A 27,263-nucleotide genomic window follows, 5' to 3' on the forward strand; every position below is an offset into this window, starting at 1 on the left:
CAATTAAAGCAATGAGCAGTTAAAACAGGAGGTTCAAGTCAGGAGATCAGGGGAATTCTTGTTTAAACAGGTGCGATTTCAAGAGCTGGCAGAATACCAGTTTTGATGGGCCGCTTGTATTTCAGTGGGGGGGGGCATCCCATAATGCTGGGCCCACCAGTAAAAAAAGCCATCTCAGTGTTAGCACAAACCAATAATTGCCAGCATCCATTTGTTGATCTTATTGCCCTTACCGGAAGGGAAGATGGTGTTTCAGGTAACTTGGTCCAGGTCCAGGTTATGTGTTCAGTTGTGAGCTGAAGTCAACCCCATTACTCTAACTGAACCTGGAGGATATGTGTGCTTTGAAATACCTCCTTGTCCTATTTACACTTTATACTTTTAGAAGTACACTTTTAAAAGAAACATGTGGCATACACCAGCAAAATGCAATGTGGAAGCGGTCTGGACACCTTTGTCTTTTAAGAATGTTGTTTTACATCTTCCAAGCTAATAATGCTCACTCTAATAATAATAATAATAATAATAATAATAATAATAATAATAATATAATAATAATAATAATAATAATAATAATAATAATCATTTATTTATTTATACCCCACCCATCTGGGTAGGTTTCCCCAGCCACTCTGGGTGGCTTCCAACAAAAGATTAAAATATAATTCATCAAATATTAAAAGCTTCCCTAAACAAATGTCTTCTAAAAGTCAGATAGTTGTTTATTTCCTTGACAGGGCAGGCGCCACTACCGAGAAGGCCCTCTGCCTGGTTACCTGTAACCTCACTTCTTGCAGTGAGGGAACCGCCAGAAGGCCCTTGGAGCTGGACCTCAGTGTCCGGGCTGAACGATGGGGGTGGAGACACTCCTTCAGGTATACTGGGCCGAGGCCATTTAGGGCTTTAAAGGTCAGCACCAACACTTTAAACATCATAAAGAGCTCATAACCCACCTACTCTCAGCAGGCAGAAACGTCATAGCCAGACACTAGAGAGACCTGTCAGGAGTAAGAATGGACCAATGGCATCAAATAGTATGGGAAACAGCCTTATTAGAAAAACTAACCAACAAACTGAAACTGACGTGGGTACAAATAGAAGAAGACGCCTTCACCCCGGTATGGTTCCCCTTTATCACATGCACAGCCCAACAAAACAATGACAAGAATCCACTGACGGCATACGAATCAATCTGGCTAACCTGATCCAAAAACACGCACATACATACCCCACTTACACACAAAACAAATCTCACTACAGCCAACCAAAGACAACCAACCACACCCTAGGCCACCCCCAACCTCTCTCACCACCAAGGAAATGCAACAAGTGAATAGTAAGAGAACCCACACAAGTGATGCTGACACAAAACCCCACACTTACACTAAGCAGAAGAATAGGCCACCCCACTCCACCCCACGCACCATTCCCCCTCCCCCTCTTTCCCCCTTTTTCTTCCTAACCTAACACTGCATGCAACACTAATGTTTCACAACGAATGAAACTGATCTGTAGAAGACACAACTCGAAAAATAGACAATGCACGTATTTTTGTAAACTAAGAAAACTTTGATAAAAAATATTTTTAAAAAAGAACGTTGTCTTGTGATACTGTTGTAATTATGTGTTTGCCCCCTGAGCTCTTTTTAGAGGCAGGGCAGGTTGTAAGTTGAATGAATAATAATAAAAAATACTGCTAATAGCAATTTCTACAGAAGCATCCACCCTGCACATAATACCAAGCTCTCAGTATCGAGGGCCGAGGGTGATCTAATGTGGCAGAACAGGAATTCTGCTCCCCCATCACAATGCCTCCTAAAGGAAGCTTCTTTCCCAGCAACTTGGGCTATTTAAGTGGGTGGTCGCCCTGCTGGAACAAGCAGCAAGAGAGCTCCCATCCTCTCCGCTTTGAGCAGTAACTGGTGCACAACGAGAGCAGGTGTTTGTCTTGGAGGGAGGTGATTTACGCTCCCATTCTTTTTAGTGCTGATAAAACATGGCTATGGCTGACCGAACCTCTCACTGCATGCATTTGCCAGGCCACAAAGTTTTGTTGCAGTTGTCGTTGGTGTACTGCCCAGTCCCGGCCAACGAGAACAGAGAGCCATTACGGCCTCTGTTGATAATGTCATTCACTGCCCCATAAGATGGCCACAGGACAGCCAGAAACAACCAGTGATGGCCTGTTTTTCCTCTGTTCTGCTAGTCCAGTGCAGAGGGAAATGAGTGAACGAAGAACTGCCAAAGCTTTAGCCTTTAATTTTATTGACTGTAAGATGAGAAAGCATCTTTTCCTAACCATCTAATTAATCCTGTCAGCAACTTCTGCATTCCGTGATTCAAAAACAGCAAATTTTGCCAGAAGAATTAGAATAATCTCTGTTCAGCAGATAGCAAAATCTCGATGGAGCCTCCATCTTGAGAAAACTTTACTTAGGAAAAACAACATTTTCCTTCCACATTCTGGGAATGAGGGGGCCAAATGTGCCCCCCTAGTCCTCTTACAGACCACCCCCTATCTTCCCAGCATCCTCTTTCAGTGCTTTCCCCCACTAAAAGGTGTCTCTTTAATCCAGAATAAGACTAATCCAGAATGCGGCAGCTAGACTGGTGACTGGGAGCGGCCGCCAAAACCACATAACACCGGTCTTGAAAGACCTACATTGGCTCCCAGTACGTTTCCAAGCACAGTTCAAAGTGTTGGTGCTGACCTTTAAAGCCCTAAACAGCCTTGGCCCAGTATACCTGAAGGAGCATCTCCACCCCCATCGTTCTGCCTGGACACTGAGGTCCAGCGCCGAGGGCCTTCTGGCGATTCCCTCACTGCAAGAAGTGAGGTTACAGGTAACCAGGCAGAGGGCCTTCTCGGTAGTGGCACCCGCCCTGTGGAATGCCCTCCCACCAGATGTGAAAGAGAACAACTACTACCAGACTTTTAGAAGACATCTTATGGAAGCTTTTAATGTTTGATGCATTACTGTATTTTAATATTTTGTTGGAAGCCGCCCAGAGTGGCTGGGGAAGCCCAGCCAGATGGGCGGGGTATAAATAATAAATTTATTATTATTATTATTATTATTATTATTATTATTATTATTATTATTATTATCTCAACTGTGGCAATGCTGCTTTCTTGTCTGGATTGAAATATATGTGTAGGGTGTGTGTGTGTGTGTGTGTGTGTGTGTGTGTGCAAACCTTTTGTGGGGCTGGGATGTAGCCCCCTCTACAAAGGTTCGAGTTGCAAACACAGAAAGACCCATGCTGTACCTCTAGCCCCATAGAAAGAGAACACAGATGTTCTTAAAATTTGCAAATGCTATTTCCATGTATAGATGTAAATTTAGAAATAGTGGCCGTAGAAATACAAGACAGTCCACTCTTGTGGGGAAGGCTGTGGCTCAAAACCAAACAGCCCTTCAGATGACAGGAGACTCCTTCAAACAGAGGACTGTCCACTGTCAGGTACGGCATATGGCAAGGGCAAAACTAGGCTTTATTTCACTTGGGTCAAAGACCCAGTCTGGCGCACACACCCCAAGCGCATCTGTGTACACAGTGCCTCAATGACAGTCCTCTGGAGGCTTCACCTAGGACAATAACCCAACTAGCACCCCCTCCCTCCATAGTGATGTAGAAAAATAGCTAAAGAAGCTGAAAACCAAGACCAAATAAACCAAATGAAGACAACCTAAGAGATATATATAAACCTTTTCCTCAATTTTGCCTTCAGTCTGCTCTCTTTTTAATTCGCTTCTCCCATTATTCCCTTCTTCAAATCCTTTCTTTCCTTTCTGTCAAATAAAGTATTTTTCTTTCCTCCCTGCACTGCCCATTACCCTATTTCCTCAATTTACCTTATTTTTGTAATTGTATCCAAGTATTCTTTTGTAATTGTAATCAAGTGTTTTGTTTTTTATAATCGTATGCAGGTAATTTTAAATTGTATCTAGTTTTTGTTTTTGTCGCCCACCCCCCTGTAATTGTGTCTTTACTCTTTGTAAATGTGAATCCTTACTGTGACCCTCATGCAATTGCTACATTTGGCACTTTTGCAAATGGCATTGACCCCTTTGTATCCTTGTGCCTTAACAGTGTTTGTTCAACTTCTCAATGATTGTAACTACTTTCAGGACAATAAGAAATGGCACCCATGTATTCAAATTGCATCATTTATTGTAACCATGAAAGTATAAGTGTTATTTTTAGCCTCAACCTAATCACTTCCACTCAGCTCCCCTTCCTTCTTTCCTAAAGTGCCAGACAACCAGATCCATCTCATTTGCTATCCCTTCCTGGATTTCTAGTCACTACCTTACTCAGGTAGATAGGATTTGCACCCCACTTTGTATCTTGCACCCGAACCTCCCTTTTGCACCCTGCACCCCTGTACCCCCCCCTTGTAAATTGATGAACCTGTGACGAATAAGACCACCCACAATTGCGACTGTATAAAATTCTGGGCTGACCTTTGGGTGGGGTTCCTCACACCTTTTGTCACCTTTGCGTCAGGAACCTGGTTGCAACCGAATAAAGGATCTTTGCTCTTAAAAAGCCGCTTGCTTCTTTCTCTCCTTGGTTGGACATCACCCATCTTCTTCAACCTTGTTGTTCTTGTTTAGTCGTTTAGTCTTGTCCAACTCTTTGTGACCCCCTGGACCAGAGCACGCCAGGCACTCCTGTCTTCCACTGCCTCCCGCAGCTTGGTCAAACTCATGCTGGTAGCTTCGAGAACACTGTCCCACCACCTCGTCCTCTGTCATCCCCTTCTCCTTGTGCCCTCAATCTTTCCCAGCACCAGGGTCTTTTCCAGGGAGTCTTCTCTTCTCATGAGGTGGCCAAAGTATTGGAGCCTCAGCTTCACGATCTGTCCTTCCAGTGAGCACTCAGGGCTGATTTCCTTAAGAATGGATAGGTTTGATCTTCTCGCAGTCCGTGGGACTCTCTAGAGTCTCCTCCAGCACCATAATTCAAAAGCATCAATTCTTCGGCGATCAGCCTTCTTTATGGTCCAGCTCTCACTTCCATACATCTTCAACCTTAGTGGACCCTTTTGGGGTCCTGAACCCAAATTCTAAGTGTTTTACATTAATAGCTATGGCACTGTTATGGTTACCTTTACCTGCTGCTACATTTTGGAACAATGTAGAGCTGGCACTGGAGCAAACTTTTCGGAATTAGTGCAATTAGAGTCTTTTTACAGTGGTTGTATGAGATGTATGTTCTTGTAAAACGCAATATTTGGGCAAATTTGTTTATTTTTATTTATTCAATACATTTTTTCTACTGCTTGATTATTTGTACTTCTAAGTGATTACTAAGACATACTGTATTTTTTCGTCTATAAGACGCCCCCATGTATAAGACAACCCGCAGTTTTTGAGCCCAAAATTAAGAAATAAATATTTTAAACATTCCGTGTATAAGACCCCCAGTTTTAAACTTTAAAAAATTGGGGGAAAACAGTCTTATACACGGAAAAATACAGTAACTGTTTGCATTTCTAAGACAAATGAATTTGTCTTCAGGTTGGTGTATAAAGACACAGCAGCGATACAAACTTAGTATTTAGTATCTATGTAATGCAGGAGCCCACAGCAGTTTTATGAAAAAAATATGAATGCTTAAGCTGGAAAATGTATACAACATAGTGTGTAAAATGAGTATGGGCAAGGAAGAACATAGGGACAAATAGCTCAGACTGATCAAATTCCTGTTTACAGGTGGATTAATGAGCTGCAGTGGTCTCTCTTGTCTTTATCGGGGTAGCCAAACAAATGTCAGGTCAACAGCTCCCTCTGCCTGAGAGCTGTCCTGGTGGCACAGGGAGCCCAAATTCCTGCAGTCAGTCTCCAGAAGGCTTACAAAGAGAACAGTCATAGCACTTGCAAAACTGCTCTTCTACGTTCATTGAGGATCAAAGGCCTGGTTCCTAGTAAGGTGGTGAACTTTTATCTGGTTTGTTCCACTTCAGACTGCTACTTTATAGAAGTAAAGAGCCATTAAGTCCAGTCGTGGACGACTCTGGGGTCGCGCGCTTATCTCGCTTTACTTGCCGAGGGAGCCGGTGTTTGTCCGCAGACAGCTTCTGGGTCATGTGGCCAGTATGACTAAGCCGCTTCTGGCAAACCAGAGCAGCGTACGGAAACGCCGTTTACCTTCCCGCCAGAGCGGTACCTATTTATCTACTTGCACTTTGACGTGCTTTCAAACTGCTAGGTTGGCAGGAGCTGGGACCAAGCAACGGGAGCTCACCCCGTCGCGGGGATTCGAACCGCCGACCTTCTGATCGGCAAGCCCTAGGTTCTGTGGTTTAGACCACAGCGCCACCCGCGTCCCTATACTCTATAGAACCCCTTTAAATAGGGCTGGCATATATCTGTATTTTGCCAGACATTATTGGGATTTCAAAGGTGGAATTGATGTGCGAGGGGAATTTCCGATGCGCGTTGCTTTGTCCTGGACCTTCGGCAAGTCAATCGGAAAATCACTCAACTGGAAATGTAAAGAAAAAGAAGGAACATTTTATCATATGTGGTGGGAATGTAAAAAAGTAAAGAACTTCTGGGAAATGATATATAATGAGATGAAAAAGATGTTGAAATATACATTTAAAAAAAAACAAACCAGAAGCATTTTTACTTGGTATTATAGGTCAGGACATGAATAGGCAAGATGTTAAATTGTTTTTATATGCAACAACTGCAGCAAGAGTATTATTAGCCCAGAAATGGAAACAAGAAGAAATTCCAACGAAAGAAGAATGGCAGACGAAAATAATGGACTATGCAGAATTGGACAAAATGGACAGGAAGGATTGGACAGAATTGTACAGGAAGGATTCGAAACCTGTGGGACCAGAGATTTACAGAAGATTAGAAGAAGTATATGAACTATTTGAAAAGCAATTGTAACCAACAACTTGCGCTAGTAGGACTACAAGAAGTTTTGTAAGGAGGAATATATGAAGTGCTACAAAGTAGATAAAGAATAGAGATATTGGTTATGAGTTTTAAATGTAACAGGGAAAATAAGAAATGTATACTAAGAGATTAGATTGGAAAATTTTCAGACAGGACTGATGGAAGTAAAAAAAGTTGAATAAGATGTAAAAATACGTTTAATTACTGTTGAAAATGGTATGTTAAAAAAACCTAATAAAAATTTATATATATAAAAAAACGGAAAATCGCTCAACAACTTTCGGAGTTTCTAAAAAAAAAAAAGCTAAACAACGGGGTGTGCTGGTTTTTACTTTTTGAAATAACGCAACCCTACCTTAAAAACTCGCCCACCCAAAACATACACACACTCCATGCTAAAAGAAATGTTCACTGTGGTCGGGAAGTTTTTACACAGAAGAACAATCATTTGTGTGTTTCCCCCACCTGCATTCTGAATTGCCAAAGCATAGTCAAGCTTTCTTTCCTTTTACAGTGAGGGCCAGAGAGTGCTGAGAACGCAAACGGTTTGCTCGCACGTTCCAGCAGAATTGGGGTCTTCCAGCTACTTGGCATTCTTTGTCTCAGCAAGCTGAATGAAGAATAGGATTTGGGGGGCAGGCAGGCGAGAGAAAGGGGAAACTGGAAGAAAGCTTTATGTGCGCCCATTTTCCCCTTTAGCTTTCTTGCCTGGCCTGGATTCTTCAGCAGCAAATGGGAGCTGCATGACAAGATAAAGTCAGTTCCTTTTGGACAGCATCCTGGGCTGGCAGTGATGTCACCGCTGTGGTGTTTATGTTCTCCCTTCCATTTTGTTCTTTTCCTAATGCAGTTTCTACAGCTGCTTGTTCTTCCTGCCCTTGAGAACTATCCTCCCTGTCTTAGTAAACTGCCAAGTTTTGAACAGCTTTCAAATGTCCTGGCATGACCCAGCAGAGACAGAGTGAGGAATGCCTGATAATGCAAAAATTCCAAGAGAAATATTTGGACCCTAAGGGCTTATCCACACTCACCTTTTGCCCTGCTCTTTCCAAGCACAGGTCCTCACTTTAAAGATCCATGTCTGAGTGTTCTTTCTTTCTTCCTTTCTTTTGCCCTAAATGGCCTGGGCCCAGTATACCTGAAGGAGCATCTCCACCCCTATCATCCAGCCTTCTGACGGTTCCCTCACTGCGAGAAGTGAGGATACAGGGAACCAGGCAGAGGACCTTCTCGGTGGTGGCACCTGCCCTGTGGAACACCCTCCCATCAGATGTCAAAGAAATAAACAACTATCTGATTTTTAGAAGACATCTGAAGGCAGCCCTGTTTAGGGAAGTTTTCAATGTCTGATGTTCTATCGCATCATCATCATCATCATCATCATCACTATTATTATTATTCTGTTGGGAGTTGCCCAGAGTGGCTGGGGAAACCCAGTCAGATGGGCGGGGTATAAACAAAGAAACAAATAATTATTACCCTGGAGTTTTCTTCACAAAAACCCACTCTTTAGTGTTCAATCAGAACAAACATCAATTCAGGTTTTCCACAGATGGTTGTTTGCTCTGACTGAGCTTTAAAGAGCAGGTTTTTGTGCTGAAATCTCCAGAGCAAAGAAATGGGTGTTTGGACATGAAGTTTTAAAGCACAAACTATGTCTGGAAAGAGCGTAGGAAAGGTGTATGTGGATAAGCCCTAAAACAAAGAAAGTGAGAACACAGTATAAACACCCTGGACATTCTCCTGCACTTTTCACATTACTTTAAATGGATTTGGTGCAGAAGTAATTCCTGGTGTATTGTATGTGAGTCTATTAGCCGCTTTGAAGGGAGAGGGGATATGTTCTGGTCCAAAATCTAAAGCTTAAAATGTGTTGAATCCATGATGGAAAATTATTATTTCCACACAGCAAAAATGCTTCCTCCCACTTGAGTCTTCCTGTCCTTTAAAGTTGTGTACACAGAGGGCAGTTTAAGGTAAATTCAATGCATCCCACATGTGCACTTTTTCTTGCACTGGCCACACAAGAGTTTTTGTTTGTTTTACGTTTATTTATTAATTTATATACTGCTTAGAAGCCAAAATGGCTTCCAAGCAGTCTACAATGAGAACATCAATACAGAATTCATTTATTACTTACATTTTTAAGATTGCCTTTCTCCCAACAAAGTTTAAAATACTTAAATAAAATAATTAAAATACACCATAACAATTGCATGGGGGCAGCAGCTTTAAAACACCCTTAATTAAAATATATAATACAACAAATTATTTTATACGTGTGCTTAGTACAAGTGCTTGTTCCTCCAAGTCGCCATAGTACTGTTGAAAATTAATAGAAACTTGTTGGCGGGGGAAAGCATAACAATTAAATCAGTTAAAACAATAGCATCAGAAGTTTAGTCTTGGGTAATGCTTTCCTAAACTGGTGTGTCTTCAGGAGCCGGTAGAATGCCAATAATGATGGAGGCCTCTCGTATTTCACCAGGGAGAGGGGCATACCACAACACGGGTGCCAGTCCCAATGTAACTATGGCATGAAGTGCCAAGTTGCCAACAGATACACGTTGCCCTACTTGTCCGTAGTTAGCTGACTGATCTAAAATGGGAATGTTGAGGTTTTATATAATTTTATGAATCCCTAACAGATATAACAGCTGAAGGCAAAGCTTTGCAAGATTCTTTAATTTTGACTCAGGGGTCACCCATACTTTTCCCGCCACTTTCCACAAGGAAAACCTGGTTTTTACCACCAAATTGGAGGAAACGTCCACCAGGCATTCCACACAATGGCATTTGCTCTGAAGAAGAAGAGTTTGGATTTGATATCCCTAAGGAGTCTCAAAGCAGCTAACAATCTCCTTTCCCTTCCTCCCCCACCACAAACACTCTGTGAGGTGAGTGGGGCTGAGAGACTTCAGAGAAGTGTGACTGGCCCAAGGTCACCCAGCAGCTGCATGTCGAGGAGCGGGGAATCAAACCCGGTTCACCAGATTACGAGTCTACTGCTCTTAACCAGTACACCAAAGTGGCTCTCATGAAGAACTGATGTGAGTAAACTTCTTTTATATACTTTAAATAGGATTGTCGTGTGTTTATTCTTTTGAGAGGGATAAAAGGGGAACTTACCAGGAGCATACAATTTGTATGATAGTGAGAGGCTTAAACAAGCCTGCAACAAGCTACCCACTATGCATTTAAAAAGGGAATGCACTCTGCTAGTAAAGGGACTTGCTAACGCAAGTTAGGAAGGATATTAATAAACAGTATATCCTCTTCTGCCTCCCTGAACATTCCCACACTTCTATATGTCTGGAGGCTTTGCAAACCTCCTTAAGCTCAGGAATTTTGTACAGGCCTCCTGTCAGAGCCTGGCTAAGCCTAGGGCTGTAGACAGCTGTATCCATATCTAACCCTAGAGAATGACTTAATCTGACAGTGAGAACCCGCAGTGCAACAAGTATGCTCTGCCCTTTTGACCACTGAGAACTTACAATGTTGTTTAGATATAATTGATTTAATTATCCGGTTAATATGTCACAAGCCAGATAGCTAAATTAATAAATTAGCTCATTCATTTATCATTTTTCAACACTTTCAGAACATAGTGATTAATAAATGCAATTTGTGGGTTCAAATATAGTCAATAAGGAGCCCGGTTTGTTACAGGTATCTGATGCTGCAGGTGTTGGTATGGCAGCAGGGTAACTTATGCAGATTGCAGCACTCTTGCATTTGATCAGCATCCCATAATAGGTTATAAGTGATTTAACCTAGCATGTTGGTAAGCCACCAGCCTCTTGCCCCATTCGCTGAGCTGTGCTGATGTCAGTAAATCATGCACAAACGTTTTAATTGTCCTGGGGCTGTATCAGTAATAGAATGCAAGAAATCACTGCAACTGATGAAAGGGAAGTGCAAAGGGCTTATCCATATTTCCTCTCATCCAGCTGCCTTCCCCTGGGGAAAGCTGCTCTTTAGTGCTCAATCGGAGCAAACAGCAATTTGGGTTTTCTCGAGATTGACATTTGCTCTAATTGAGCGCTAAAGAGCGGTTATCCTGAGAGAAAGCGATGGGACAAACAGAAAACTGCTTGGACACATGCTTTCTAGGCATGGGACAAACAAAAGTGTGGCTGAGCCCTCTGCTGAGTAGGTAAAAGAACAGAGGATGACTTGGGATTTGGGAGGAAGATTGAAGGGATAGAACAACTAAGGAACCTAGAAAAGTGAGGGGAAACTCTTGCAGGCTGTGGGAATGTTCAGAGTGGCAGGAGAGGACATAATGTTTATTAATATCCTTCCTAATTTGTGCTACTAAGTTTCTTTACTTAGCAGAGTTTACATTCCCCTTCTTACACGCACAGCAGATAGCTGGTTGCAGGCTTGTGGTAAGCCTCTCACTTTCATACAATTCAGTCTGGCTCAGATTGAATTCCATGTTCCTGGTTAATTCCCTTTAATCCTTCTTAAAAGAATAAAGACACGGCAATCTTATTCTAAGTCAATAAAAGAAGTTTACTCACATCAGTTCACAGTTTGATTCCTGAAGATTTAGTTACAAATATGTACATGTGGATCTACCCCATATGGGGGAATAATCCCAGTGCTTCTGCTAGCTAAGAAGCTAGCAGAGCATTCCTAGCTAAGAAGCTGGTCCAACGAAGAAGGAAGTGAAAGAGAGAGAGAGAGTGTTGCGTGACTTGTCCTTTTGTTACCTGGACAGGTAAGGTCATGCCCACCTTTTATCACATGCAAAGGAAGGATGCTCCAGCCAGGAGGAACAGGACGTTTTGACTGGCTGGACCAAACATTCCCAGCATGTCTTTTCTAGCATTACAAGGAATGTTGTACTTGACTGCTCTCAGTGGATTACATCCCACACAGGCCTGTGGATGGAGGTATGTGCTGTTGCTGAGAAGGGGTTCAGAGAGACTGGGAAGACTGCATTCTGCATTTAAATTCAAAATAATTTGACATTTGCAGATCAGGAAATCTCTCTTCTTTTTCAGAGCTGATAAGGCTTTTTAGAACACTTCCTTGGTGCTTTCCCAAGTGTCTTCATGGTCACAGACAGTCTTCGTGGTTTAGAAGACATTCATTTAAAACAAACTTAATAACACATTCCTTTTGGCCACAATGACACACAATCCATTTTACACTGTAACTTTTGGTGATGTTCCTGTGTGGAAGATATAGTTCTAGAGACACAGGAAGAAAAGCTGAGAAAGGGGGGGGGAAACACTGGGAGGACAAATTATGCTTTAATTTACTTTGTTTTGGTATTGTGTAATAATAATAATAATAATAATAATAATAATAATAATAATAATTTATTTATACCCCTCCCATCTGGCTGAGTTTCCCCAGCCACTCTGGGCGGCTCCCAATCAAGTGTTAAAAACAGTACAGCATTAAATATTAAAAACAAAGCATAAAAATCCAAATAAACGATAAATGGGCTGGTATGTGTTGCTAGATAGAACTGCTCCTCACACCAGATAAAGGGGACGTTTGTCCCAAACACTGATCCTGTAATGAAAGGGCATGGAAAAGGAAGCACTGATTGACGGCTTGTGTTACACTCTTGTGTTCCTCTGGATTGCCCTTTGTTGCCCAAACAGGGACACTGGCCCTTTTTCAATCCCAAGAAAAGTGATTGGGGAAAGAGCGGGCAAGAGCAGGAGGGATGAAAGGAAAGGCAGGTGGAATGGAGAGAAAGAAGGTTGCAAACTGTTTCTCTTTCTTTTTCCTTTTAATCATTTTTTAAATTAAAAGTTTTCAACATAAACTACAATAAAAGTCAAACTAGTCAAGGGAGAAGGAAAGAATAAAGAAAGAACAATAGAAAATGTTAAAGAGAGAAGGAAGGAAGGAAGAACAGAAAGAAAAGAAAAAGGTAAAAAGGGGACTTCTAACTATCAATCTGTCCATTGTATATACCTCAGTTCTTCAAAATACAATGGTACCTCAGGTTACATACGCTTCAGGTTACAGACTCCACTAACCCAGAAATATTGCTTCAGGTTAAGAACTTTGCTTCAGGATGAGAACAGAAATCGTGCTCCGGTGGCGCAGCAGCAGCAGCAGGAGGCCCCATTAGCTAAAGTGGTACTTCAGATTAAGAACAGTTTCAGGTTAAGTACGGACCTCCGGAACGAATTAAGTACTTAACCCGAGGTACCACTGTAGTCAAATGTTCAGTCCAAAATAATATTCAGATGCTCTCCCTCTGCTGGGTGATTTTCCAGTCTTTGATCTGGGACTGTCAATGCAAGACTATTTATCTTTCAATTACAGATAGGTAGCCGTGTTGGTCTGCCATAGTCAAAACAAAAAAATTTTTTTCTTTCCAGTAGCACCTTAAAGACCAACTAAGTTAGTTCTTGGTATGAGCTTTCGTGTGCATGCACACGAAAGCTCATACCAAGAACTAACCTAGTTGGTCTTTAAGGTGCTACTGGAAAGAAAAAAAAAATTTTGTTTTATCTTTCAATGTGAGTTTACTCCATCACATATAAAGCTGCATATGGAGTGCACTTGGAAGTTCAAAGTGGAACCATCAGAATCCGACTGCCCCACTGTCCCACCCAGCTCACAACTTTTGAAGAGACTGGGTCACTACAATGCTCATTTAAACCAGACTCAGCACGTGTCCCGGTGGCGCTGTGGGTTAAACCACTGAGCCAGGACTTGCTGGTCAGGAGATCGGTGGTTCGAATCCCTGCGATGGGGTGAGCTCCCGTTGCTTGGTCCCAGCTCCTGCCAACCTAGCAGTTCGAAAGTACGTCAAAGTACAAGTAGATAAATAGGTACCGCTCCGGCGGGAAGGTAAACGGCGTTTCCGTGCATTGCTCTGGTTCGTTAGAAGCAGCTTAGTCATGCTGGCCACATGTCTGCGGACAAACGCCAGTTCCCTCGGCCAATAAAGCGAGATGAGTCGGTCACGACTGGACCTAATGGTCAGGGGTCCCTTTACCCTTCCACCAGCACGTGTCCCGAGCATCCACTGTATTACATAGAGATGCCATAGAACCCAGCCCCTTGGATAATGGCGTTGTCCCAAATGAATCTTCACCCCCCCGTCTCTCCCACTTACTCATCACTTCTATGGGTGCTGCTATGTGCCCTCTGTCTTTGAGCTCTTTGCTCTCCTACTTTTAAGGCTCGCCGGGTCTGGGATGCTTTCTAATGACAATGTTTCAGCTGAGTGTTGTTCTGGTTTTCTCTCTTTTTTTCCTTTTTTTTTTAATTATATTTTATTAATTTTCCATACATTCAATCCACATTACAATTTCTGTTAAATTTTCCATTTTTGACTTCCTTCGGCTTCTCTGCCAATCATCCAAATTCAAACTTCTTTAATTACACATTTCCAAATTTTACTATTACCTTTATACCTACCCCCCACTTCTATTTTACCTTTTTACAATATTTCTTATTCTGTTTCAGAGCTTCTCTGAATGCCACTAGCGTTATTGCATTATCACTTATACATTCCCAGTATTCAGCTAATTTTCCCCAGTCCTCGATGAACTTTTCATCTCGTAGATATCTGATCTTCCCAGTCAGTTTATCAAGTTCTGCATAGTCCATCAGCTTCATTCTCCACTCCTCCAACGTTGGTATTTGTTCTTGTTTCCATTTCTGGGCCAGTAGTATTCTTGCCGCTGTTACTGCATATTGGAAAAGTTTGTGGTCCTTTCTATTTATTTCATTGCCAACAATTCCTAAAAGAAAAGCCTCTGGTTTCTTGACAAATGTATATTTCAACATTTTTTTCAACTCATTATATATCAACTCCCAGAAGCTTTTCACTTTCTTACATTCCCACCACATATGATAAAATGTACCATCTTTTTCTTTACATTTCCAGTTGTTCTGGTTTTCTCATGATTTCCCAGCTTTCCCCCTCATCTGCCTCTGAGCTCCTACCTCCCGCAAACCCCTGTTGCAAATCTATACTGCCTTCGTCTTCCTCTACATGGTGCCTAGGGAACAACTTGCACCTCAATATCAGCAAGACAAAGGAGATGGTGTTGGACTTTCGGAGGAAGAGAGGAGAACTAGCCCTGCTGTAGATTGGGGAGGGCTGTGTGGAGAGAGTCTCTTCCTTTAAATTCCTAGGAGTTTATCTCAGTGAAGACCTTACTTGGAAAATAAATACAACCCAGGTGGTTAAGAAAGCCCAACAGAGATTCCATCTCCCCAGAGTATTGTGAAAGAACGATGTCAATCAACATTTGATGATCTCCTTCACAATAGAAAGTGTCCTTTCATACTGTATCACGGTGTGGTACGCTGGTTTGACATCGACTGATAAGAAGTGCCTACAGAGGGTGGTGAATACAGCACAAGATATTATGGGCTGTCCCGTGAATCCGCTGGATGACATCGCGGAAGAACGTTGCCTTAGGAGAGTGAGAAAAATTCTCAGGGATGATTCACGCTCAGGCCGGCACTTTCTTGATCTCCTGCCCTCAGGCAGAAGATACAGAATCATGATTAGTCGCACCAACAGGGTAAAGAACAGCTTCTATCCGTGGGCTGTTAGGCTGCTGAATGAAAAGATAACAACAGGGCAACTGACTTTTGGGTTTGGTGGGTGTGCGTCAGTAAACGAGGGGAATTAAGACTAAGAGAGCTGAGTGGGGGGTGCTCGTGTAATCTCACTGTATACAAGTTGTACAAGTGACAAGAAAGTATTTCAGTTCAATTCATTTCCCTGGAAGGCAGTCTCCACCATTCCGTCTCTGCCCAATCCCTGACACCTGTTTAGGTGTTCCAATTTGCTAGAGAAGGCAACCACCCTAGTCCAGGGCTAGAAAGCAATAGCTGTACACAGTGCTTTTCTTCTAGAAAAAAAAGGTGCTGGTACTGCATATCCTTGAGTACCCCCAGAAAAAAAAAGCACTGGCTTTACAGCTTTGTCAAGCCAAAAATTTAGTTCCCTGAAATTCTGCATTGGGGCTATCCGGATTCGACAAGGGCCATTTCTCAGCCACCTCAGTCACCTTGAAACCTGCTGTTTTGTTCAGCTAGACTTTGGGGTGAGGCAAAAATATTTGTCGGGATGACAATTATAGGGGTTGCCATTTTGTTTTCCCTAGAAAGCTCCTTTATCAGGTGCTCTTTGAAATTAAAAAGGCCTCCAATCTTTTTTTCTTTTTTTAAAAAAATGCTGCCTCCTTATGGAGCTGTGGAGGACATTATTTTAGTAAACAGTTGACTATATGCAGAAAACATAGTAGCTCCAGTAGCTCATTTTATTTGAGAGGCACAGTATTAAATACCACCCCTCAAAGGAAGGACAGTGATTTAAGCAAGCTGTTAAAAATCTGAAGTAATAGCGTGCGGTTCTAAGCATCCTATTTTTGAACCTGAAATAGTAGACATTTTTTTTTTATTTTAATGTTTGGAGTGTTAATAATAAGAATGTGTTGCCCAAACCCTAAGATGTTTCAGGCACGTCCAACAGGTAGATTGTGATCTACTGGTAGATCACTGGACGTCTGTGGTAGATCACTGGTAAATCACTGGCTCCCCCGAAAGAAGCTCAGCAACTTTGGCTTCCCTAAGAAAAGCTCAAAAACTTTGACCTGAACCCCTAAAAATGGGGTAGATCACTGCCAGTTTTTAAACTCTGTGAGTAGATCGCAGTCTCTTGGGAGTTGGCCCTGTTTTATTTGAAAGCACAACCAAGGGTTAAAAAGTATCCCACAGTGTGTTTTTTTTTGGGGGGGGGCAGTGAACTAGAGATTCAGGATGCCCTTTGCTTCCAAGAATGTGCTTGATAGAACTGGCAAAATGGCTTTCACACAAAGCAAGCACATCTTCTGAAGGCCTCTTGTAAGCAGCTGGGTTCAAGGACAGCTTCTGCCTGGATGTGCCCACAGAAAACGTTCCATATACCGTATTTTTTGCTCTATAAGACTCACTTTTCCCCTCCTAAAAAGTAAGGGGAAATGTGTGTGCGTCTTATGGAGCGAATGCAGGCTGTGCAGCTATCCCAGTAGCCAGAACAGCAAGAGGGATCGCTGCTTTCACTGTGCAGCGATCCCTCTTGCTGTTCTGGCTTCTGAGATTCAGAATTTTTTTTTTCCTCCTCCAAAAACTAGGTGCGTCTTGTGGTCTGGTGCGTCTTATAGAGCGAAAAATATGGTATTTCTCTTGGAAGTCCTGCCCATGAGGTGGAATTTCTGACTTGTGGTACAATTACTCCTGGTTATAGCAGCTATAAGATTGGGTTGCTGATACAGCAGCACGAGAGGGCTCCCTGTACTGAACTGCTGCTTTAGCCCTGTGTCAGCTGTCCAAAGACATATGTAGCTGGTTCCGCTTGCTTCGAGATATACAGCTTGGCCAGTGTTTATTGCTCGCTCCTGTAGGTTGTTGTTATATAACTTCCATTGTGTCGCGTGGACCAACCTCTGCTCTGCTGGCAAGGTCTATGGCTCCGGCGGGAGTCTTGCGGAAGCATATATTGATTGTAAATAATGTCTCAATATCCTATAGTAGGTCATAAATCAAAAAGGGATTGAAAACTCTTTCCTCCAAGGAACTTTTTAGAAGAAGGATCTATCTTTTGTTTGCAGTTTCCATTTTAGAGCGACTGCATTGCCCTTTCACCTCTGGGGTTTTTTCTGCTACAGGCCTGCAGAGCTCTGGGTGCCTAGTCTTCAGTAAAATGGAACCCATTAGCAGCCTGCTCGCTCATCCACCTAGACTGATCTTCTATCACAACTGAAAAGGCCAAACAGCTGTGGCCCTGTAGAGGGACGTTTTTGATGTTTGATGGAGTAGGTGGGGCAATCCAGTCAGATAGGTAAAATAATAATAATAATAATAATAATAATAATAATAATAATAATAAATACAGCTTGAGTGAGGCAATCAATGTGCTTTTGCAAGTGATCTTGTACAGTTTGTAGTTTGACCCACTAAATCATGGGTAGGCAAACTAAGGCCTGGGGGCCGAATCCGGCCCAATCGCCTTCTAAATCCGGCTCACGGATGGTCCGGGAATCAGCGTGTTTTTACATGAGTAGAATGTGTTGTTTCATTTAAAATGCATCTCTGGGTTATTTGTGGGGCCTGCCTGGTGTTTTTACATGAGTAGAATGTGTGCTTTTATTTAAAATGCATCTCTGGGTTATTTGTGGGGCCTGCCTGGTGTTTTTACATGAGTAGAATGTGTGCTTTTATTTAAAATGCATCTCTGGGTTATTTGTGGCGCATTGAATTCATTATATTTTTTTTCAAAATATAGTCTGGCCCCCACAAGGTCTGAGGGATAGTGGACCGGCCGCCTGCTGAAAAAGTTTGCTGACCCCTGCACTAAATCATCTCCAAGGCAGATATCCTCCTCGTTCCTGGTCTTTTGAGCTGCAAAGTATAAATTATCCTTTGGAGAGGCAAAAAGGGCTCAGTAAACAGACGTCTGAGGGTATCCATTATCTGAGGTGAGCTCCACCTGCCCACTTGCAGCCCTTTAACCTATGAAAAGTCATCACTTCCCCCGTTCAGGTTTTCAGAAAACGTGCAACCTCAGGTGATTCCTCTCCACTCCTGTGCCCCTCCCCCCAAAAAGCCCTGCTCTCCATTTTGCATCGGAAAGACAAGCACAAACTCCAACCAGCTCCTGAATCCACAAACCCGGAATAGGTTGTTTCTGACGGGAAGCTGGAGAAATCCTGTGGCAGCCATTTCCACCAGCAATAACCATCTTCACTTGCCACTGAGGGTGTCTACCCTCTTCCCAACTCCCTGCAAGATCTCACGCTTGTTTCCTAATAGGCATGATCTGACTGGCTGGATCGCCTGATCCCAAGTGGTCGCTCAGTTCCGTGTAGCCAGGAAACCCTTAATATGGGCATGCAGCTTTTGGGCCCTCACTTCCCAACATGGGGTCCTCCATCTCAGGCTCCATTGCCATCGTAAGTCATGTGAAAGCCCTGCTACTCATGAGGAGACCAGTTGTCAGTACTGTAATTAGGTGTCCACCCCCACCTTGTTGGTCCTTTGCCTAGAAAGCAATGCCTAATAATAATAATAATAATTTTTTATTTATACCCCGCCCTCCCTGGCCAGAGCCGGGCTCAGGGTGGCTAACACCAGTAAAATTACGATCAATCAATCAATAAAAACCAATTTAAAATACAGGTTAAAATATAATTTAAAATGCAGCCTTATTTTAATAGTAGCCCATAGATCAAAACCATAAGGGGAGGGAAACATAAGGTCAGACTGAGTCCAAACCAAGGGCCAGGCGGAACAGCTCTGTCTTGCAGGCCCTGCGGAAAGACATCAAGTCTAGGGAGGGATGCATCGGTTCTTCACAACCTCTGTGGATTTGTGGGCCTTGCTTCTTCTCAAGTCAAGAAGGCCTGGCTGGAAGTGGTTCTAACCCAGAAGATGCTGCGTAAGTGCTGTGAAAGACAACTGGGTATGTTGATGCTGGTTTTATTAAATGAATAAATGGCAATGGGGAGGCAGCATATGGGGAGTTTGAGCTTACTCAGAGGTCTCCAGAGAGCGTGTCAAGATTACATTCAAGTAAAGAACTTGCCTGAGACTTTGCAGAGGGGGCGGCCAGGAATTAAACTGCCAGGAGCTAAAACAACGTCTCAGCATTGACTAATAATTTCTAGGCTAGGAGTAGATGCCATTAATGACCCTTTTTATTCATGCAGAAGTTCCCAAAGAGTAACATAATGTTCCATTAGTAATAATTGGGAGAGTCTTTCTTCTCAAGGTTGTCAAAACCTAGAGATGAGGCTTCTGCCAAAACATTTTGGTGACAAATGGTGACGCCTTTGACAGGAGGGGTGCCACAGAAGGTTGAGAAGGTTTCATGGGGGAATTGGAGAGCAGGAGGAGGAGGAGGAGGAGGAGGGGAGAGGAAGGAGGCAGACAGACAGGCAGTGTGCACATGTCAGAGTGGGGTCCAGAGTCAAGCTCGTATTTCCCCTGGCATTACCTCTCTCAGACTTCTCTTCCCCACATCCCCATCCTAAACTGGAGACAACACTCTTGCTTCATTTCCAATGCACCCTTCTGGTTTGCAGAATCAGATGGAATCAACAGGAACTGTACAATTTAAAGCCAGCAATCTATGGCTGTGTACATATTGGCTTAAAACATGGCAAGGCCATTTATTTGCACCGTGTTTCAAACTGAATATGCGCTCCTCTGTACACATCAGCATGGTTTGATGTGCATCTAAGTCTCTTGCTGTATGTCCACACCAGTGGATGAGACAGGGCAGCAATGTCTTCACACAAAGTGCATTGCCAGGATAGATTCCCTGCCCTCCCAGAAACCCTCTTCTTTTCAATTGCACACATCTTGAATTCACTGTGTGCTGAGTAAGCCTAAAAGGTAAGGGTAAAGGGACCCCTGACCATTAGGTCCAGTCGTGGCCGACTCTGGGGTGGCGGCGCTCATCTCGCTTTATTGGCCGAGGGAGCCAGCGTACAGCTTCCGGGTCATGTGGCCAGCATGACTAAGCCGCTTCTGGCGAACCAGAGCAGCACATGGAAACACCGTTTACCTTCCCTCCAGAGTGGCACCTATTTATCTACTTCACTTTGACGTGCTTTCGAACTGCTAGGTTGGCAGGAGCAGGGACCGAGCAACGGGAGCTCACCCCATCGCGGGGATTCGAACCACCGACCTTCTGATCGGCAAGTCCTAGGCTCTGTGGTTTAACCCACAGTGCCACCCATGTCCCTTAGTAAGCCTACAGCTCTCCAATTTGAGCAAACCTGGCTTTGGGGAAACTGCATCAAAACACATTATTTCAGAAGAAACTATGAGATACTTGCAGATAACATCCTGTTTTCCCCTTTATGCCTCCTCACATGCTTCAGGTGGGCTCTCCTGGTTTCCCCCCAAAACATATTGCAAATTTATTTCATTAAATTTTCCTTCAACTTTTCCTTTCTTTCTTTTTTTAAAAAAATTCTAAATCTTCGGCTTTTTTTACTCAAAAAATACTCTAGGAGGTGCAGGTGGAGGTGATTTTATGATGTCATATTGGCCACCCAATCAGTGCTTTTTTTATAAATATTTTTATTGAAAATTTAAACAAAACATATTATTCAAAAACATACAATCCTTAATTTTTCCCAATTTTCCCTCCCTCCCCCTCCCACCCCCCCCGACTTCCCTCAGCCCCAGTCTTTTGTTTCTCTGTAAATGCTGTTCTCTGCATGTTACAAAGTTGTATAGATCCTTAAATTGTTTAACTGATTATTGTCAATAAAAAGTTTGTGAATGTTTATTCAAAACCTGCCAAGGAGTCCAATTCACTTTGTTGCCTCTTCAAATACTTTGTAAAGGGTTCCCATTCATCTTTAAAATCACAGTTATCCTTGTCCTGTAGCTTATGTGTCAATTTTGCCAGTTCTGCATAGTCCATCAGCTTTTCTTGCCATGATCCTTTAGCTGGAATTTCTTCAGTCTTCCATCCTTGTGCTATTAGGACTCTTGCGGTCGCACGCAATCAGTGCTTTGCACAAGCAACCTGCTGCAAACTAGGAGAATTGGTTTTTCCAGGGCTCAGTTCTGCAGGGAAGAACCCACATCTGAACAAAACATGGGTTGGGATTCAAAGTCATACTGTTATCCATAGCTGTCAACTTTTCCCTTTTCTTGCGAGGAATCCTATTTGGAATAAGGGAATTTCCCTTATAAAAAGGGAAATGTTGACAGCTATGCTGTTATCTGCACAAGCATTGCAGTTCCCCTGATGGAACTATCCTCCCGCTCATCCCCAGTCCAGTTTTTCCTGACCACCACCCCTGAACCAATTTCAGGGAGTGTGGAGAGGGAGTGGGGAATCCCATTGTACAAGCAGAAATCCTTGCACAGGGTTTCCTCTGATGGGGTGTGTAGAGTGAATCTCTCACAAAGTGATAGTTGCAGAGTTCAAATAATGGTTCAATGGTTCAAATAATAATATGTTTGAATACAACCTACATCCTTCAGTATTGGTTCTTGGGAGCTGGAAGTAATAACTGATTTATCACTGGACTAATCAATGAATGAATTTATTGCAAAATGAAGAGTAAAGAGTAAAACAAAAACAGGACTATCAATATGAAAGCTACAGTGGTACCTTGGTTCTCAAACGCCTTGGTACTCAAACAACTTGGAACCCAAACACTACAAACCTGGAAGTAGGTGTTCTGGTTTGGGAACTTTTTTCAGAAGCTGAATGTGCTCTGTTTTGAGAGTTACACTTCCATTTTGAGTGCCACACTTCCATTTTGAGTGTTACGCTGAGGTCTGTCTGTTTATGGTATTTATTTTGCATTTTTTGTTTTCGCGGCTCCTTTTGTTTTGTTTTTGTAACTGCGTGGAACCCAGTTCAACTACTGACTGATTGACTGTGTGACTGCAGTTCATCAGCGGCGTAGCGTGGGTTGTCAGCACCCGGGGCAAGGCAAGTAATTTGTGCCCCTAACCCCTAACCTGCCTCCGCTGCCAGCTTCTTCTTGCTGCTGCCTGGGCTGGGGTATTTACGGTAAGGTAGCCACGGCGGCGGCGGGTCCATGTCAGGTGATCTGAGGCGAGTTGCCGCTGGCGCTGCCGCCCAAACGACGCCGCTTGCCCGGAGGAGGAGGAGGGCAGAGAGGCGAGGAAAATGCAACATGGCCCAGCAGCTGCAGCAGCAGCGGTGGCGGTGGGGCTGTGAGGAGGGGCTACCTGGCGCGCCCTCCGCGGCCCTGACGCGCGGGGACCGCGGCGAGCGCTGAGAGCCGCTGCCTGCCGGACGCCTTCAGCCCGGACACACGCACAGCTCGTCGGTTCCGCGAGACATGGGGCTCTGCTACAGCCTGCGCCCGAGGCTCTTCGGCGACTCCGGAGGCGGCGAGCGCCCCCCCAGATGTTGCGCCCGGTGCGGCCGGCCCCCCCTGACCCCCCACGCTACGCCACTGCAGTTCATTGTTTATTGCTTTCATTTTATGGATCCATGGTCTTGTTAGATGGTAAAACTCATGTTAAATTGCTGTTTGAGGGGTTGTTTTTAAAAATCTGGAACAGATTCATCCATTTTGCATTACTTTCTATGGGAAAGCACGCCTGGTTTTGGAACAGTCTTCTGGAACGGATTAAGTTTGAGAACCAAGGTACCACTGTACCAAAAAACTTCAAAACCAACATGTGAAAGAGAATGGAATCATCGACATATGCATTTATAGTAGAATATATTTCGGTTGTACGATAGAAGATATTTCAGCAATGGAAATATCAGTGAATTGCGTTGTATAAAGCTGTGTAGCATCTTTGTGGCATTTTAGTATTTAATTGATGAATGGACCAATTAATCAGTTAAAAGCAACACAGTTAATCAGCTCAGCGTTTTAATTAGTTGGCAGACCAGCGGTTCAGTAAAATAAGCTGTGTGGTTGACGAACAAGTGAAGCTTGTGGCTTTTTTCCACTGTTTTTTTCATTAGGGTCACCACGACATGAGCTAAACTTAGCACTGAAAAAGGTGAATGTTGCTTTGGAATGCTGCAGCTGAAGAATTTGAAGAAACTCACTCAACCCATTCTGCAAGGAACTTTGCCTGGCCTCAGCTGGCATGTTCTCGGGTTGCCGTGGCTAAAAAGAAAGCCATAGAAAATCTGGGGAAGTCAGACAGCGAAGACTATGATGCAAGGCTTCGAAAGCAAGGCAGGCAAGAAGCTTGTCTGAGCAAGAGATTTGGCAAGAAACCAAAGTACAGAGAGGTGAGGAATGTTGCAAAACTGAAGCTTTTCCTCCTGCAAGACTTGAGTGTTGCGTGAGGTTCCCGGAGCTCAGTCCTGCCAAGGCTCCAAACGAGACACTATAACTTCCCTGAGTTGCACCCCTGGGCTTTGCTAATGATGGCAAAAATGATAATAATAATTAATTTTACCTGTACAGGACCTGCAGCAGCAATAGGCCAGGTCAGAGGAGAGCTATTTCTGGGGTTGCCAGAACACAACATCCTTCAGCTGCCTGTCTGTCTCTCTCTGTATCCCTCAATTCTTTGTTCTCTCCTTTTCTGTCCCTTCTTCTCTGTCCTCTCTTTCTCAGCTTTGCTTATCTCCATTCATAGTCCTGTTCCCTCCTTTTAATACAGTGGTACCTCGGGTTACATACGCTTCAGGTTACATACGCTTCAGGTTACAGACTCCTCTAACCCAGAAATAGTACCTTGGGTTAAGAACTTTGCTTCAGGGTGAGAACAGAAATTGTGCTCCGGCGGCACGGCAGCAGCGGGAGGCCCCATTAGCTAAAGTGGTGCTTCAGGTTAAGAACAGTTTCAGGTTAAGTACAGACCTCCAGAACGAATTAAGTACTTAACCCGAGGTACCACTGTACTGGACTCACCATCTGAAATATATTCGGAGTCCTGTAGTGATTTCACACTCTTTATTGCAGCTTGTAAAACAGTGATTGAATTGCCCCCCAAACCGCAGGCTTTTATATACATTATTTACACAATGAGTCCCGTCTGATTGGCTGATTCTGCTTCCCTCCTGGAGCCTGATTGGTCTTTTCCTGCAGGCCAATCAGTTGTTGCATTCTAGGATCCTACCAGCCTAATAGGTTGATTAACTTCCTCCTGGAGCCTGATTGGTCTTTTCCTGCAGGCCAATCAGTTGTTGCATTCTAGGATCCTACCAGCCTAATAGACTGATTAACTTCCTCCTGGAGCCTGATTGGTCTTTTCCTGCAAGCCAATCAGTTGTTGCATTCTAGGATCCTACCTGCCTATTGTTCTAGGATGCAAGCTTAGTACATAACACCATCACTCACACTTAATGCTCATGTGACAGTGAGCTGCATATAGCTTCTCTTTCTGTTGGAACATGACCCCGGTATCCATTGTTCCTTCCCGAAGCTTTGCCAGAGCCCCCTTCAAACTTCTGTGAGGGTCCTCAGGTGTAAACGCTGATGACCCACCGTGCAATCTCAGAAAATTTTTGATAATAAAAGGTTGTGGATAACCCTCCTGGCTTGGGAGTGTTATTTCTCCTCCCCACTCTCAGTTGGTTGGAGGACGAGGGGCTTGCCTTGCAAAAAAGAGGATTCTGTCTTGAATATACAGTGGTACCTCAGGTTACATATGCTTCAGGTTACATACGCTTCAGGTTACAGACTCCGCTAACCTAGAAATAGTGCTTCAGGTTAAGAACTTTGCTTCAGGATGAGAACAGAGATCGTGCTCCGGCGGCGCGGCAGCAGCGGGAGGCCCCATTAGCTAAAGTGGTGCTTCAGGTTAAGAACAGTTTCAGGTTAAGAACAGACCTCTGGAACGAATTAAGTACTTAACCTGAGGTACCACTGTAGAAGAATCAGGTAGCTACCATCGAAATTTCAGCTCTTTCATTTCCCCCCAAACAAGCTAAAGGAGGAAACACATACGACAAAAGTTAATACAAAATCAAGAGGGAATGCTGTATTGATAAATACCAGGGTTGCAATATGTCCAGAATACTGCTGTCGAAAGCAGTGTTTGGGCAGAAACTGGCAAAATGTCTGCGAAAAAATCAACAACCTTTGTGTCCGGATTTTCACTTTTTGAAATATGGCAACCCTACAAGTACTAAATAGATTCCTTTTTAATGTAAAAAACAACAACACCAGAGTGTTTTAAGGAGATGAGATTTGGACAAAAATATTCACTGTGAAAGGCATCTATTTCCCTAACTCAGCGTTAGTCATTTTTTTTAATTCCCTGTTTAAGGAGAGTGAAAATTTGTTGCTTCGGAGAATGGAAGATTTAATAATAGGAGTATATCTGAATGTGGAGTTTAGTCTCAAAGGAGGTCGTAAGTAATCTTTTCCACACAGAATGCTGAAGTAAATACTAAATGCTTTAATAATGGGATTCCAAATGGAATTTGATGGATGTCTGGAGGCTCCACTCTCAGCGCTCCTGCCCATATGGTCCAACCCAATTGTGTTCTAAGGGTCTTCAGTCTTTCTCCAGCATAAACAGGACAATCCAACTGTGCTATATTTAAATGGTTGTGCGTGAGAAGTTCCAGGAATGTCATATTTCCTTTTTCAGTCACCATTGTGCAAATTTTCTTTTCTTTTTAGCAGCCAGCCGCTTCTCTTCTTGTGCCACGCAATGAAGTGAGGAGCTGGACCCTATTGTTGAAGGTATTGAGGAACTGAATAAACCGTAGCTGACTTAGAAGCTTTCTTATATTTTATTTATGATTTTCAGGTTTATACATTTCACTAATTTTACAGTCATTTTAACATTTCAGAACTTGACTCATTTCCCCTTCTTTCTGTAGTTCCTTAACTTTATTTTTAATATTGCATATCCAAATTAACTTAACTTGTTCATTTATTCATCTATTTTAAATATATACTCTTATGAAACTGCACATTATTAAAATAATCCTGCCGATGTTCTTATCCGTTTACAGTTTATTTGTAAATATTCAATAAACCATTTCCATTCTTTTATAAAAAGTTTGCTATCTTGTTTTCTTATTTTTCCGGTAAGTTTCTGCATATTCCACAAGTTTTTGTATCCATTCTAATTTTGTTGGGACTTCTTCTTTCCATTTTTGGGCAAGGAACATTCTTGCCGCTTTAGTCGCATACATGAATAAATTTCTATACAATTTGGGTAGTTCTGTCCCTATAATTCCCAAAAGGAAAGTTTCTGGGTGGTGGTTGTTGTTGTTTGTTTTTACAAACATTGCTTTAAACATCTTTTTCAATTCATTATATATCAGTACTCTGGTTTCTCCTCAGATTGTACAAATCTTTCGACATAGAGGCTTTTGCTGCATGAAACAATCAATTCCTGTTTGCTTTGCAAATTCATTCCGATATCTTCAAATGGCAAACTGTACAGTCGTACCTTGGTTCTCATACAGAATGCATTCTGGGAGTCTGTTCGACTTCCCGAACTGTTCGAAAACCAAGACACGGCTTCTGGTTGGTTACAGGATGTCAGGGAACTGCCATCGGAAGTAGAGGAGGAGGCGAGGCTCCACAGCGATGCTGGAGAGGGGCCAAGCAGGGAGAGAGACAGGTCTCCTGTTGGGGAAGAAAATCAGTGCAACACCAGGCATAGAGGGGGGCCAATGGGGGAAGCAGAGAGCAGGCTCCGGGACTCTTCACTGGACACCAGCGGGGAGAGCACAGGTCCTCCGCTACCCACGCCCTCCCTGCGCAGAAGACTTCCGCGCAGGGAGAGTAGGAGGAGACTGGGCGTCAAACAACTTTTATGTTGGAAAAGGTTTAAGAAACGCCCACTGACGGATTCTGCCAGCGACTGAACAGCCAGAGTGGATGGCTGTCCAGCGAGAAATGGTTTAACCAGCCAACC

This window comes from Podarcis filfolensis (genome assembly GCF_964270895.1).
Source record: "Podarcis filfolensis genome assembly, chromosome: 6".
Taxonomy (NCBI): domain Eukaryota; kingdom Metazoa; phylum Chordata; class Lepidosauria; order Squamata; family Lacertidae; genus Podarcis; species Podarcis filfolensis.